The following is a 13,319-nucleotide window of genomic DNA, read 5'->3' as shown; positions in this document are numbered from 1 at the left end:
TAAAGGGCAGAATTAGTATTAAAAGTAATAAATTCTCTAACATTCTTGGTCAGGGACAGCAAGCAATTACAAACATAATGATTGCTATCTCTACAGGGTTTCTTCCACAGCCCCCTCCCTCATTCCCACAGAATATTGAGTGCTTGCAGTTTTATGTTTGGAAATAAGTGTGTGCAACATTTGCACTGGGTTATCAGGAAGCAAAGGTGGTACAGCCACAAACTGTCACCTGCTGAGCAAATCAGGGATTAGACCACAGGAGTTATGTGATATCATAAGAAACCTGAAAGTTAAAGGTATTATCAAGCTTTGAAAATCATGAAAAAGGAATTCAGATCGGTGTAATGCTCAAATGTTTGATAGGTCAGAGAGGAAGAAACATTACTCTAAAGAAATTCATAGGATTTTTATTACTTACTGTAACCAGCTCTAAGATGCAGTACCTAATACATTAGCAGGATGTGTATATCTATATTAACTTTTCTGGTTTTATTTTATGCTACCAATAATCTTAATAAATCCTACTCATCATGAGAAGACTTCAGCTTAATAAATGGGTGACACATCGTGGAATCCCAATCAGCAGAGCAGGCACTAAAGAGTCCTCTATAAGGTATGAAAGATGCCCAGAAAGTACCTTCAGGTACAAAAGAAGTCTCTGAATTTTTGAATTCTTTTGGATTGGATTGATTTTTACATATAGTACAGCGGGAGTTTATTGATGTAAACAAGTCAATAGTGGTAGGGGTGGTACATATCTCTGCTACTTTTATTCTGTTCTCTCTTACATGCTGATGTGGTTTTTTGACATGAGAATCTAGTACTTTTGGAAAATTTATTTATTTATTTATTTATTTATTTATTTGCCCAGGTGTACTTGCATGTGTGTGTGCAGGTGTCTGCTTATACTGCTGTGTGTTCTTGGGTTTATGTGCAATATCACAAATCAAATCACTGAAAAACCTGGAGACACTTAAGTTATTGTTCTTAGTGTGCTGCTGTGGTTATGTCCACCAAAGAACTCTTAAATTTTCCTGTTCAAGCACAGACTAGATGGATATAAATCAAAGCACAGGCAAGGAACTATTCCTTTCAAAAGTTTACCTACATTTAGATTGTGTTTTTCTGTTTTAATGTTTCTTTTATTCAGTAGTAGTTTTAATGAGCTCCCATGGTTTAGTGCTGATGAGTCAAATGGGACCGTGATGCGAATCTGAACTTCATGGATTCTCATTCATACTGCAACTCCAGATGTCTCCAGATGTGGTTTTGGTGTTACAGTAGAATGATGCCAAGTACTGAATGTTGTCACCTATGATGTAAAGTAAAATGTTTTGTATCTGGATTTGAACAACCCACTACAGAAAGAATGTGGTTGAGGTTTTTTGGTTTGGTTTGGTTGGTTTTTTTCACCCAGTGACTCTAGCCTTGTAATTTCAGTAACTTCGTAACTCTGAACCAGCCATAGAAATAAAGTCTCAAATTTCCTTTTGCAAGAAGCGATTGCCAGAGACAATTCCTCTTCTAAGCAACAATTAGGGCATTAGCTGAACAAAGAGCTTCATCTGGCAATTAGTATTCCTGTGGTGAACAGGGAGAGAATTAGTCAGAGATACAAGAGGTTCAGGCTGCAAGAGCTGAAGCAAAAAGCTCGGTGTGCAAGCTTTCTGATGCACCAATGCCTTTTCGCCTCCCAGTTTGAGAATCTCTTGCATTTATTTTTCACAATAGTTTAATACTCTTGTGTTAAAAGAATACATTATGGTTCAAACGTTCATCTCCGCTTCAAAAGATAGGCAGCAGCTACTGGAAACAGCAGGGCTCTCTGCTGTGTTTTTAGTCCTGAGGCTGATCAATAAACTCCAGTGACACAAGGGAGGAAGGGGTAACACACTCACACACTGCTCAGCCCCAGGAATGCAGAAAGGATGAATAGAAAGCTAAATGTTTCTTTAAGGAATGAGACCCAAGCACAGATGGCACTCTGTATTCATGGAAGGCTCCCACATGGTGCAAAGAATTAGAGCCTGCAGGGCCTCATAAAAATAGCAGAATCACCTATACTTAAAATCTTCAGCCTGATTCACTCTCAGCTACATTGCTGTAAGATAGTAGGAGTAAAGGTATTAAAGTCATTGGATTAATGCAGTGTAACGCTGTCCTTAGAGCTGAACCTCTCACCCACTGTGTGAAATGCTTATCCAAAGGGCTTGTAGTGACTGTGTAATGAATAAACCAGCCAAAAAAACTCAAATTCCATCTTTAACCATGATGAACCAGATCATGGGTTCTATATGGGACCATGATACCCCTGTTGAGGTGGAAATAATCCAGAAATCCAGTTTACTGGAGCATCTGGGGTTCTCACAGTGATTGGAGTTTGGTCTTATACTAGTGATTTCTAAACCCCCATCTCTATAATTCTTTTCTTTAGCTCAGAAATAGTATGAAGTCAGGAGAAAGAAAAAAGAAACCCTGTGTTTTCTGCCTAGTAATATCCAGATGCCTAATGTACCCATAAGAGGAAAATAAACTGAGGTCATGCTCAGCCTCCTAAGCTGCAAATCAGAAGGATAAAGTTTCAAATACTCCAGAATACCTGGAATAGATTAAAATACTGCTGCTGAAGTGACTTGGCTAATTTCAGGAATCTGCACCTTAAATGGACATCTTCTGAAATCTACTGGACATTTGCAGTGGATGTACATAATGCATGCTACATAAAGACAAACATTTGTATTAACTTTGGCCAATTACATCTTTCCACAGTTTCTATATTGCTAAATTCACTAGTGAATTCATGAGTGCCAAAACAGATCTAAGACAAAAACTAAGTAATCTCTTGATTTTGATTCAAAATTAAGGCACAGTTTCTGTTTTTGATGTTCTCTAGTAGATCAACTGGACAAATGTCATTTCTCCATGGGTGTGCTAGTTCTGAGTTCTCCTTAGTAATGGGGAAAACTAGTTATGTCAGTATTGTGTTTGCTGATGTTTTAAAATGAACTTTTAGCTGAATTTCTGGTCCCACGTAAATTCAGTTAAATGGACACACCTGTATACTTAAAGCAATCTGGGGAGACAAAACCTCTTCATTTAACTGCTGCACACCCAGATGTGCCAGACTGCACAGGGAAGAAGTGAAATCTGACTGTCTCTAGCCCAGGCAGGCCCTAGGATTTGTATATGTTCTTGTCTGAAGAGTTTCCTTTTACTGAGTTTTTACTGAGGAAAAAGCAAATTGAAGGGGACTCTATTTGTCCCATGCCCTTCATGTCTCAATCTTCTCACCCATGAGTGAGTCGTGTTGTAGCTTTCTGCTAATGGGGTTTCTCCCCTCTGGGATGCCCATCGAGCTGTGCTTCATGAGACTGTGGGACAGGGAGGGCTTTCAGAATTCACAACTTGTTGTAAATCCACCAAAACCAAATTCCTGGTAAAAGGGTTGCTGATGAGGTCCTATCTGTGAGAAATATTTTGGTTTGAAACAGAACTGACTTTGGAGGGAAGGAAACATGATCAGATGAGAGTCAGGGTCCACCATAAATCTTATCAGATATGTATTGGTTGGAATTAATTAGGAAATAATTGGGATAAAATTAGAGACAGAGGAAGAAGAATGGATTGTTATCTGAATAGCAATGGGATTGTTGTTCTTTATGAATAACAGCATGTGTTCCAATTACCATGTCAAACAGAGGCAGTATTCTCTCTGTAGAGCTCCAAAGCATCATATGTGCAAGATTTCTGTCTGCCTGGCCCTGTATCAGCCCTCAGAAAACTGCCCTGGCAGAGCCAGGAGACCCCTGACAGCCTAGGGAGGCAGCCTGCAGAGTCCCAGTGCCACTTCTGACTGCAGCTGTTGCTGCTTGGAAGGACACTTAAGTAGAATACATTATTTGCCAAACTGATTTTCCACAGGTGCTGCAGTTTCCTAGGTGGATGCTAGGTTATTTTTTTTGATGGAAACACCTCCAAGAGCAACATAAAGTGTAAGACGTCCGACTGGCCTGGTCTTAGATATATAGCTTAAAACAGGACCCAAGTTCAGTGAGGATGGATTAAGCATTGATGAATTTGGAGATCACAGAAGTGATGATCTTACAAATATATATGCTTATTAGGCACTATAGAGCCAGCACATAAACTAAGTTGGAGTAATTAAATAAGAGGAAGGCGAAGGGGTGAAAGAAAACACCATCTGCTAACTCTCGATCAGTCACTTATAAGCAAACTGGAATATAATGAAGGCCATTGCATTCTAATCATGAATAGATCTGTCTGCTTGGCTTGTGTTATTCTTCCTCAAAAATAGTGCATATGTTTTGTAACAGTTTGGTAAACACACGAAAGAGAGAGGAAAAAGAAACCTAAAAATTCTCCACTGAACTGTATGAACTGAAGCAACTTGAATGCTTCATGGCATTTTTAAAATATTTATTTTACAGACAATCTTAGCAATGATAGTATCAATAGTTTGGTTTGAAGGTAAGACTTGATTATGCAGTGAGCAATTTCATGTTACCATAAGATCATTTCATTTGACAGAAAGAATCCAGATCAACACCAATTCATGACCTGACATTCTCAGTTATTCATAGTCATCAACTGATTTGTTTAGCTGGCTGCTAAACATAGGATGCTTATGGAATCTCCTCTAGGATTGAAATAGCAATTGTTTTTAAGTTTGCGAAATTTTACACATGAATGGTGACTTTCTAGGCTATTAATATAGAAGAGTGACATAAAATGTCATAGCCACCTGTTGTGTCAACTACTAGCAGCCAATAATATACGTTAACACAAGGCAAACATTATTTAATTTATATGTATATATGTATATATTTTATATATTTATATTATGTATATATATTTGTATATATATTTGTATATGTGTATATATATATATATACATATGTATGTATATGTGTATTCATATACATATACTGAAAGGATAACTTGATTAGATGTAAATAATTCAATTATTACAAAAAGTGAAATTCAGTGCAGTATTGTCATTGTCGTGGGCATTCAAATTCTGCTCTTGAAGTACTTAAGCAGGTGAATGACTTTATATGAGAAGGAAAATGCCACAATCCACAGGACAATAATATGTTAAATGATTTTGTACTTAAGTGTTTTTTTTGAAAGTCATTATATTGAGACATGAAATTACTGATACAATATTTTAAGGATGCTTTCCAGCACAGGTGTAGTAAAGGTTCAGTCCTAGTGATGTTACCTTAGTTTAGTTATGAAATCAAGAAAGAATTTTGGGAATCTCTGCAGAAGCTGTGAGGCTGGTCACTGTTAATAATATTTAAAGTTCAGCATCCCAATCTGAATAGAATTTTTCAAAAAGACAGCTCATCAGTAGTTCTTCTAAAACAGGAATGCTTTTAGAAGTTGATTTTGCCATCCACTCCAGATAGCACTGTTCCTGTTCTGATGCCAGGATACAGTATCATAATAGTGTGGGATCTGTGTCAGATTATTAATTGTTTCTTTGGCTTTGAAGTTATCAGCCATCAAGTTTGTGCTCAGGAAGAGGATGGAAGCATTCCTTTGCAAGGAAGGCAAACTGCTTCACCTGCAGAAGGCACAGCCACACCTGCCAACGCAATGGAGCTGTACAGTAGGCAGGTAACAAACTGCACCTAAAATGCTTCTGGGGAAATGCCCACTCTGTCCCACCCCAAATACATATATTTTCCAGCCCAGAATTTTTGGGGAATGGCAATGTATTCCTTAAAAGCAGCATTGAGCAAAACAAACCTAAGAGGACATCCATTTTATTTTAAAACCGTGTTCCTGATGCCACCAATTTTGCTTTCCTTTGTTACAGCAGTGAAGCACCACATTTTAGCTGAGAGAAGGAAACATTGCACATACACCAGCATTAATTAGGACTTCAACGTACTTGAAACTAATTTTAAGAAGCATTTATATATGCACTATGTTTTTCTGCTTGCAAATACTCTCTGGCCTAATTTCAGTTAATGACCTTTAATTTTGAAAACTGAGGGTACACAGACATAATTGTGCTTGAGACATGCTAGTAATATTCTGTCAGCATGTTTGCATCTTTCCCAGCTCTTAACATGTTTTCGCAAGTATACTCCCAGAGATTATGAAGTTGTTTAAGTGCAACTCAAGCTCACACATGAAGCAGAAACATACATTGCTCTTGGGGTACTCATGTAAAATTTGAAGACTCTGAGGCAGAGGAAAGTAACAGTCCTCCACATTGCTTAAAGGAATGCTTTTTTCTAGCAGCTAATTCTTGCTACTGGGGGAAAGTTAATTGCTCCCCCTACACTCACAATTGCCCAGCTATGACCAAGTAACATTTCTCCACTGATGGGGCTCCCTGAGAACTTTTTCCAGAGTTCCATGCTTATTTGCCTGGCAACCTCCACAAAAAATAAACAGAAACCACTATGTGGCTGTTTAAATGTGACTCTTGAGGAACTGCTTTCTAATCTTCATAGTACAATAAGGGAATGTCAGCATTACAGGATGATAAATGTGCTGGGGCTGTTTCCCTCATTTTAGCATAAAACCTGTTTTTTCCCTTGTACTTAACTTGTATCACATAATCATCAGGGACAAATGGACGTTCTGTGAGCCACTTCCACAGCTAAACTCTTGAATATCTTACAACTTAATACAGAAAATGCATCTTTGCTGTGATTTTATTGTCTCAATGGAGTTATTTAGACTTAGCTGAACACCCTATTGAATTATCTCTTGCAAAATAACCCTCCTGTTTGTCTATCTGACATCCAGAAACTTGAAGAGGTTACTTGCTGTCTAATATCAGAGTCCATTACTCTTTAAAAGACAATTTTACCAGTTGGCACCTGTCTAGCTGACCTTAGCTGCCCCCTCCTTGGAGGCAGCCTTCCTAGGTCAGCTCTGAAGTTCAGGGTTGGGGAGCATGTGCACCTTACCTGCTATAAATAAATAAATGGTATCTCCACTCAAGAAATAATCTGATTTACCTGATGATTCATATAAAGGCTGTGATAGAAGGTTTATATCTGCCCTTTTTTAATCACTAAACTTTTATCAAGATCCCATTCCTATTAAAATTTTAAAAGCCAGGAGGGAGAAATATATTTTACCATCTTGAAACACATTTTTCCTTGCATTTCATTTCAAAACAAAGCAAACATGAGCCTTGTCACACATTTATCACAGGGAGATAGTGTACAATAAATGGGATAAATAAATTTGGGAGTGAAAACAGTCCTAAAAAACAGTGGAAATCACTTGGATCTGGCAAGGCTATTCAAGAAATAGGCACAATGCCAAACCACTCCCACCTCTACAAACACTGTCATTTTGAGGCCTGTGCCAAGCTGTTTCAGACCCTATGCAGTCCAAGACTAAATGTTTACAGAGGAACATTTGGAAAGATAAAACCCAAGTAACATGACTATGTAAACCACATGAATCCCTTTCTACTCTGTTTAAAATTGCTTATTCTGAATGAGAGCATTCACACTTTGGGATTTAAGGTAACACAACTGACTTCAAATTCCACCTTCAGATGAATCTTTTTGTGTGAAAATAAGCCATGATTTATAACTGATACATGAAAGGCTGCCTTTTGACTCCCTTGGCTGTTTGCCTGAAAGCCTGAAAGCAGATGAAAAGATGTTAAAATTAATGAGTTAAAAAGTATCCTGCCTATTTTTAGAAATAGGGAAGATTTATTCCTCTTGGTATTACAGATACAACTTTACTGTCACTGTAGTGGTTGTTTGCAAGGTCACTCTAATGCTCTGTGCCACGGACTACTTTTTAAATAGAATTTGCTTTTAAAAATTATACTGGCTACCTGCCTAAAAGTAATGTACTTAAATTCATCAGAAGCAGATATTTCCAGAAAGCATGCACTGCTGTTTAATTATTTCATATCTCTATCATGTAAACATTTTACAAGCCAACTTCATCTCCAATCAGCTTACAGAAAACTGGGAGAATCCACTGAAAATAGCAGCACTGTTCATTGTTGCATGAGAGACTGTGGTTGAATGGGGTGACCTGTTGTGATCTCCAAGCTCAGGGGAACGGGAACTCCTAACAGGATATGTAACCAAAGCCTGGAAACTTTTGAAATACACAGTGGTTTAATTGATGCTTTGTATGATAAGGATATGCATTTTAATGAAAAAAAAATTCAATAAAGTGTTAAGTTAAAAAAAAAGGAGCTAGCTGAATAGAATTTACATTGCTTTACTCATAGCTTGCACATATTATGAATAGTCAAAAGGCATAGACTTTATGCCTTTAGAAAGGAGGTAACTTATTTTAAGAACTCCTCTTCATATCATTCATATCTTTAATGTGCCATAACACACTGTAGAGTTCCTCTTTGATAGGACTCCCACACAGCCACATGGGGAAAAGATTCAGACACATAGCATGAAAATGAGTCTGCACTGTTCGGTGGCATACAGAATTACACTGCTCCTTAGCAGAACTGCATCTCAGGTGATATTTCTGAGGGAGCTTTGTGATACCATGAAAATAATAGTGACATTATAGAGACAATATATAGACATTATTTCAAATTTCAATGTGTATTCTTCCATCTGGTAAATCATGAAATCAAGTGTGAAGTATTTCTACATGAAAAAGATGTGATCTCATTATTGATGTCAAGAAATGGCTCCCTGTTGATGTTCTTGGCATCTTGGCCTTATACTAACAAAAGAGCAAAAGGTAAAACCTTGCATTAATTATCATTTTTGTAAGATATTGAGTCTTAAAGGCAAGAGCCTTTATTGAAAAATGTATTTAAAACAAAAATCAACTGCCTTGATTAGGGAAACAATTTTAGAAGATAAAAATCATCTATAAAATTACTAAAATCAGATATTAAATGCTCCATTTCTTTATAGATTTATTGTTCCAATTTGAAGTGCCACTGTAGGTGACAATAATGCATAAAAATGGACTGATTCTTGTTGTTTGTTTTTTTTTAAGTGGATAGAGATTGTCATCTGTAACACCTTATTTGGTGTGACCTAAGTTCCAAGAGCAGACTCTCTATTCTCATCCAGGACAAGAACTACATAGCTGGACTCTTTGAAATAGTTTCCCTAAACTTTTAATGAGAACCTTGGATTAGAATACTATTACTATTATAATTATTATTGTTGTCATTTTCATTGTCATCAATTATTGTCACAACCTGCCTTACCAAAAGAATAAATGGATTATATGAAGTGAGTTTGGATGGTCCCTATTTTTCAGTGAATCTCTGCAGTTTCTGAAAGCTTAGTCCAAACTGCAAATTCTAAGGTCTTTCCCAGGGTTCAGACGGTTAAGATTTATTTGTAATAAAGTAACTTCAAGGGATACCAACTAAACCAATATGTTTTCTGTTTATTTTGGTTTTGTCTTTCATTTTCCCAAGCCTAAGTTTATATCATGATAATTAGAGAGAAACATTTTCTCTGCATTATCATTTGACAGTACTTGGTCTTTACTTTGTTTCAGCTTTTCCTTTTTTTATAATGAGATGCCTCCTATGATTTTTCTTAAACTTTTCTTTTTGATAGTGACAAAAACAGCAAAAGTGTTTAAAGTCAGAACAAGATCTGACTGCCAGAAAACCTCAGAAAGTTTATAAATTGTTAAAATTATTGCAAATATCTGGAAAAAAACCACTCTTCTGAAGACCCCAGTCCTAGGACCTTCTTATAAGTGCAAATAGAAGTGTTAACTTTGGTGCAAATTGATCAAGTACACTGGCTGCCACAAGGTTTACCTCAGTAAAGGGATAGGCAGATATATTTAAAAGGGATTTGACAGGGTGAAAATAAGGAAATAAATCCCATGAAAATATAAAGAAAAATACTTCAAGAAATATGGTAGTAAAAATCCTCTGTGAAACTGGGGTCATAAATCACATAATTTAATAATTTTATGAGCAATGAGAAGGATACTACTCTGGCTGGAATATTTACTTCTCCCAAAGCACCTGCAGATGCAGTTTCCAGATACCTCCCTTTAAGGCACTCTGTGCACTTGTGCTGAACTTTGTGCTCTCTCCTTCTTTGGCCTGGGAGAAGAGACTGTTCTGCTTATTGGAAATTTTTCTGAATAAAAAGTTTACATGTAAAAGCTTAAGGTCACCAAAATGAGATTGAATCTGTTTTTTCCTAAGTTTTAGGTTCACACTCAAAAAATACTGTCATATTAATGGCAGACACAAACAATGGTTATTGTTCTTAAAATTTCTCGCTGTATGTGAAATTTTATTAAAACTGCCTTTTCAGTAGGCTTTTGGTGAACAAATAATAACTTGCATATAAAAATACACAATACATAATTGCAATTTTAGGCACTGCCAAAGCACAGAGAAGAGGAGCAGGTTTTGGCAAAAGCCACAGAGTGACTGTTTCTGTTAAACACAACTGTAAGCAATCACTGAAGTCAGTTGGTAGCTAAATGAACAGTTTAAATTTATCCATAACATAAATCCATAATGTACCCTTGACAAAATTAAAATAGTATGTTTAACATCAATACATAACAACGTTTAGTTCACATGAACCAGACTTTCCTTGTTTCTGTCAGCAGAAACAGAAACAAATCAGATATGTTAAATTTCTTCAATCAAAATATATAAACAAGAAATGTTAACGTTAGTCTAGGAGGTGAATCTTGTAAATAAAAACTTAATCAAGAAAATTTTAAATTATACTTCTGCCTAAAATAGATCCCTGAGAGAAATAGATCCCTAGAGTCAACTAAACATCCTTTTTTTCAACTGACCCCCAGAGGGACTTCCATCAAAATCATTGCTGGACATAACTTACTATATGGGAACTTACCCAGGAGTTATTTCTGTGATGACTGCAAGAAAAACTTGTGAATGTTTCTGGGAACATGATACTTGAAGTCAAAAATAAAACTGTTATTTTTTGGGTGGTTGTACGTTATCAGCTGTGAGTTCCTTTCTGAGTACAGCTCAGAGTGAAAGAGCTGACTAAAGGAATGTTCTTGGACCAAACTGGTATTTTCTCTTGTCTTTATTTCCTTTTAATCTTCTGTTTGTATGAGAAAACTTTTCTGTGGTATATGGCTGACTCTATATCTTAAAATACAGAAACAGTCATTGATGTCACATGGTTACAGAATAGAAGCAGATATGAAAGGTAAAAACCTATGACAGAAAGTAGTCAGAAGAAAACATGAAATTAATATTATTTCATGAAATCTGTCTGCTTCCTCAGGAAATGCTTTTACTTTGGATACCAGGGAGGTTGGGCAGGGCAGTATCTTTTGGAACAGTGTTGCCTATTAATATAAGTGCTGGAATAAACATATAAACTTATAAATATAGCTAACAGTCCATTTTGAAGGGCTATAGTATTTTGAATTTTTTTCCCAGTTATTATCACAACCTTTGCATTTTTCTTTCAAGTGTGTGTTAATGCATATGAAAGATGCAAACTCATAGCCTGTATCTCTTTGTACCTTTGTTTGTCCTGTGTTGCAGTACTTACCAAAGTACATGGGATAAAGCCAGCCAGACACTGGAGAAAAATACAGATTTGATGAGTTCAGTCTGTAGTATTAAATCAGGAGATAGGAAATTGCATTCTTGTTCCCTTTTATCCCTGTAAAATTCAGTTCCATACTTTCTGGAGTATTTTGTTTGTTTTCTGCAGGACCCTGTGGGAGAATCTATCCATCATCCAAACCCACACACAACACAACCTGAAAAAACACAAGTTGGAGTCACCAGAAGATTTGCCAGTGATGCAATAAAATATACTGACACTTCTTCACATATAGTTGCCATGTCCTATATGCTTTGCCTTTATAATTTACCTTCTGGGAAAAGTAATATGCAATAAACCTGTTGCAGGTAGCAATAAATTAGTGAATGTAGAACTGATTCAGAGTGGCTGTGTCCGCCCACCTCTAGCCCAGATGTTCTGCTGAAGATTTAGAGACTGTTTTGCAGGCTCTCAGCCTCTGAGTTGCAGTCTTATACAAAACTGGAAGCAGTCCTTTTTTGCATGTGCCCCTTTGAGCTTTTGTTTTTCCATTCCTCCACACTCCTCCCACAGAGAGCCTCTCCCCTGCACAGTATGTCCATGTGTATAGATTGAAAGTGGTTTTTAATCTGCAGCACAATACTGCTTCTGGTATATTATAGCTTTCCTTAAAACATCTTGTAATATCTTTACTGAGACTTCTGATTATTTCAGTAATTTTATTGACTGTCATCAGAAAGTACTTTTATTTTATTGAAGAACTGTTGCTAGATTAGAAAAGCATAGGTTTTGTGGTCTGAAGGGCTAGTTTGGTCTATCATGCTATACTTATCCTGTCATTAAAAATTAATCTTTTCTAGATTAGCAGTAATTCAACATTGAGTACACAGAAGCTCAAGCTTTGAGATTCATGAGGCTCCTCAGCTCTTCAGAATAATATATTAATTAGGTTAAAGAGCACTGAAGAAAGGTTATTTAGTCCTTGCAGTCTTATTTCCTTCAGTTGTCATATCTTTAAACTGAAAATATAGTTATGACAGATAATGCTTATAGCTTAAGGACAACCTTGTCTAACAACACCACTGGCATTTCTATTAATGGCAGACAGCAATCTTTCTGATCAGATGAAAAAAATGCTGTATTTAAAACTAGAATATGCAGCAAGGGCAACCAAACAGTGACAATGGCCACTGAGAATTTGGAGACCTGTGAGTAGCTCTTCTGTATCTGTTCTCAGAGGGCACCTGAACTGTAGAGAGACTAAAGCAAACTCCTAAGGAGGCTAATCCTATTTTACTGTGCAAAGTACTTGTAAATTAAGGGCCAGATCTGTGGAGACATAGAGGTGCTTTAGAAACTTCTACCTTCATTTCAGCACTTAGGCCTTCATTGAGATAGATTGGAGATTTCAAGAAACTTAATGTATTAACTTCCTTAAGTGCAGCATCAACATTATCAACATATTCATTACATATTATTTTAAAACATCTCTGTTGGCTAATGGGATCTAGTTAAACATCTATAATGACACAAGCATCAAAAACAAATAAGCAACACTAACTGAAAGTAATTACATTACTTCCTGGTCTGACGATGAAGAAGTCCCACAGGCCACAACAGATATACAAAGAGGCCAACAAAACCTGTAAATGAAAATTTTTCTCTTGTGAGAACCCCCACTGTAAGTGCACACAGCACCCTTGCTGCCTGATTTTTAGTTGCTAATACTCTACAGTTTGAGAACACAAGCTCTAGAACCTCCCAAACTGTGACATTTTGGAATCACAAACTAAA

The 13,319-nt window shown here is 36.6% G+C and overlaps 1 long non-coding RNA gene across 1 annotated transcript in view; it reads left to right on the top strand.

The window, feature by feature from the left end:
* Window positions 1-379: 379 nt before the first annotated feature.
* LOC141730446 (uncharacterized) overlaps window positions 380-13,319 on the top strand; it is a 44,694-nt gene continuing 31,754 nt past the window's right edge. The window contains exons 1-2 of the long non-coding RNA XR_012581956.1: window positions 380-613; window positions 5,519-5,643. This is a non-coding gene — a long non-coding RNA (uncharacterized LOC141730446). The remainder of the gene's footprint in view (window positions 614-5,518; window positions 5,644-13,319) is intronic.

The sequence above is a fragment of the Zonotrichia albicollis genome, chromosome 10 (genome assembly GCF_047830755.1).
Source record: "Zonotrichia albicollis isolate bZonAlb1 chromosome 10, bZonAlb1.hap1, whole genome shotgun sequence".
NCBI lineage: Eukaryota > Metazoa > Chordata > Aves > Passeriformes > Passerellidae > Zonotrichia > Zonotrichia albicollis.
The sequence above is the reverse complement of the archived record's forward strand: the minus strand, read 5'-3'. Positions and strand labels throughout refer to the sequence as shown.